This window comes from Vicia villosa, linkage group LG3 (assembly GCF_029867415.1).
Source record: "Vicia villosa cultivar HV-30 ecotype Madison, WI linkage group LG3, Vvil1.0, whole genome shotgun sequence".
Taxonomy (NCBI): domain Eukaryota; kingdom Viridiplantae; phylum Streptophyta; class Magnoliopsida; order Fabales; family Fabaceae; genus Vicia; species Vicia villosa.
Window position 1 is genome coordinate 182,166,517 of NC_081182.1, and position 3,926 is coordinate 182,170,442.

Consider the following 3,926-nt stretch of genomic DNA (forward strand, 5'->3'; position numbering starts at 1 on the left):
AGAATCTCTATTTGGGATGTTAGGTTTGTGAAATACCAACACTGACATGTATGATTTGATGAATTGACTGCAATTGATGATGTAGTAATGTTACATGGTGTTGTGGTATGTTGTTTGCGCATTAGAATCATGTATTTGGAGTATTTTGATGTTATCGATGATCAATTTCGTAATGGTATGAGTTGGTATGTGTTTGGGATGCATAAAAGTCTTAAAAATCATGTTTTTCAGCTACTGGGTTCGTGGGAACCGGTTCCCATGTGGGAGGAACCGGGTTCCACTGTGTTAGAACGTTAAAAATGTCATTTTTGGGTCCAGGAACCGGTTCCCATGTGGGACGAACCGGGTTCCAGTACAAAATTCCAGCAGCATGTTTTTGAAAACTATTCTAACCTTAAAAGCTTCTAATTTTTGAACCGTAAGTCCGTTTTAGACGCCGTTTTGGACGTTGTTTCTTAAATTAAATACTCTATGATATAAAGTAAGGAAAACAACAATAACTTGATTTTATTTTGAAAACCTTGATTTATTTCGTTTATGGCGTGTTTTGTACATTGTGTGCATGATTTGGTTAATGTGACAATGTGGTGATGTTGTAATGATATAACTGTGATTTGACGTTATATGTGATGTAAATTATATATGATGAATAGGTGATATGGATGTAAAGTCCGAGTTTTATACCCTGTTTGTATTATTTATTGGATGATGTTTTACTTGTATGCGTGTGATATATTTGTATGAATGCTAAAACTAATGCATGCTTATTGGTGATGAATTGGTGATGATAATGAGACGATGTGATACATCAGATTGGTGATGTTGTAAGCATGTTATACGTTGCATTAATTCGCATACATTTTTGGTGATGGATCCCGGTGATGAAAGTGGATCAAAATGGTGGGCATAATTCCCATTGTGTGGAATTTGTGCTGGTTAAACTGTATCTTGGTGATGAAAAAGATCAGTTGGATGGGTGTATCCCATGTATGGTACCACATGCATAAGAGTCTGCATGGTCTTTGTATAAATTGTGACATGTCAGGATGAAATCCGGTGTTATGATTGTGTTGTGTTACTGTTGCATACTATTGACTTTTGCTTGTGATTGGTATGAATTGATTAATCTGAATATGCTAAGTAGGGTGGATAATCGCTTATGAAATTCTATATCTAATGATTTATAATGCTATTTAATTATGATGTAGTCTCACCCTTACTTTGATGATTTCAGATTGAAGTAGCGGTTTAAGCGATCGGTGAGGATGACTCGTAGAGTTTATTCGGTTATGTGGAGTCGTGTCGGTCATGCTCTGATCTTGTAACACTGGGGGTCGATAGTCTTAGCGTTACTTGATATACATTGTTTACATCATTGGTTATGGATTATGTATTGTTGATTTGTTTGGATATGTTTCTTAACGTTGTTAAAATGAGTTTCCGCTGTGCTAAACACATGTTTTGATATTGGTTAAATTCTAATAAAGCATGACAAACGTCTTGGAGTTTTCTTTATTTTATTAATTGTAACATCCTTGTTGTATGATTACTCTGATTATTATGTTTTTCGCGGGGGTTTTTAGAAGGGTGTTACAATAGTGGTATCAGAGCAGGTCGGTCCGTCCGGCCAAATGTCGAGTCAGTTGAGTTGCACGACAGTTGAATACTGTCGGCATATTATCCCTTGGTACGCGACATGTGAGTGAATCACTGTTGGTACTTGGTTGTTTGTTGCGGAAGTTGGTTTGAAACAAGTGGGGGAGAAGCTTCGCTTCTCGGTTATGTTTCAGTTGTAAGACGATCGATTCAGTAGGATGTTGTTGGCAACAGTGCAAGCGTTGTTGGAGTTGTTGTTTTCCGAATCGAAGGTGACTTGAAATTAGGACTTGATTGGTAGTTAAGTTGGAACATCTGGAAGGAAAGTGATTAGAGGTAATTGATGATTATTTGTAAGAGAGGGAAATTAAGAAGTTGAAATGTATCAGCCTTGCTGATGGGCTGCGAAGTTGTCAGTTGAGTAGCCGTGCGTCTCGGAAGAGGTTTAGCTGCAAGTTTGCAGAGAGGATTGCTGGCGTATGTTTCAGAAATCACACTTCGGCAATGGGATGTGTTGCTTAAGTTATAAGAATGTTTGGAAGTGAAGAGATGTGATAAGGGGCTGTTTGGAATATGATCGAGTTGAAGAGAATGAATTTTGGAGTGAAATTTTCGTAAGCAAAACGCAGGAAATTGCTGAATAGCTACAGAACTTCGAAAATTCATAACTGGAGTTCTGGACATCCGATTTGAGTTCCGTTTGAAGCGTCGGAATGCTAAAGAGATGAACTTTGTTATAAAAATGGTTGCAGCAGCTGTAACATATTTAATTGTGACAGGATGATGTTGGAAAGAGGTGAAGTTGCGATTACGCGTGCTCTTAGAACTAGACTTGTTTGTTGGTACGTCACGGGATGTCAGTGTCAGAGTTGAACGGATTGAAGGAATAATTAAAAGGTTTGTTGAGAAGCAATTTTAGGAATTAAGTGTACCATTTGAGGAGTTTTGGAAATATCATTTAAAGTGTCGCTGCATGGCGTCAGTGTTGCAATTTCGGACAACGATTGGAAAATTCATATCTTGAGATCCGAGTGTCTGATTTAAGTGCCGTTTGGGGCGTTGCGAAGCTGACTTAATAACCATGAGATATGTTGTTATTTGATGTTTTAAACTTGTTTGAAATGTGTTCCCATTATAAAAACAGAGGAGTGGGAATTCTGGGTTGCTGGGAACCGGTTCCCAGGTAGGGACAACCCGGTTCCCCATAGTAAAAATCAGAGACGAGTTGTGGGAAGCAGTCAAGAACCGGTTCCTGTGTGGGAGGAACCGGGTTCTACTATGAGTTTTTGGAGAATTGTTTTACTTTAAAAACCCATAACTTTTGATCCTATGAGGAGATATTCTAAAGTCGGTTAAGGAAGCGTGAAACTTGTTGAATAGGAATGCCTACTACCGAGATTGTTTGAAACAAAATTGAGTAGAATATGTTGTTGAGGAATAAGTTGATGAGATGTTCGATAATAAATTTGATTTGAGTTCCGATGGATTTTAGTGAGGCGTGAATTAGTAGGAAAGGTGGAACAAACTTCGAGAACGGTCGAAGTCGTATTTGTGATGCCAAAGCAACGACATGTATAGAAGAAGAATTGTAGAGGATTTCTTACACCTATTGGTGTGAGGAAGACTTTGTTGAGATTCCGAGTGGAATGATACTTGGACGCAAAAGATGTCTTGGGATTTAGAGTGAAACCACGAGTTATGAATGTTGTCGTGGTCTTTTGCTAAGATGAGAATTTTGATTGGAACGAGATAAATAGTAATGTACGAGTATATTAGTGACTGTGAAGTTGGAAGTACTTAACAAGCGTGTGACGCTAAGTGACTATGAAGCGGATTGTGTAAAATGTTTGGATGTTGTTGTCTCACTGATAAGATCCAATGAGATGGAAGCGTGCGAGTTGTAAAGACTCAAGGTGAATTATTGAACTATGACGATGTTAATGAGTTTGGGTGCAAACTCGGAAAGGACACTATTATGTAGTAACGACGGTTTATGCATAAATATGGTTGTCGGCTATCTATTGACAAATTGAGGACTTGATCACCCTTAATCTCTTGTTGGTAGTAGACGGAATCATATAAATATGATGAGCTTGTTTTGTTACCTTAATGGTATAAGTTGTGATGGATATTAAACCGTGAGAATAATCACTCACCATGCTGTGGGACTTATGGAGAAGTGAATAGGAAAGAGTGCAATTTATTGGACGGTGACTTAAGACAGGTAATCAGAGTCGCACAATGAAAATGTGATGTGGAGTGGTGTTATGAGTACTACTGGTGGGCAGTGAGGAATTTAAATGTCGGAAGCCTACATAGAGAATATGTAT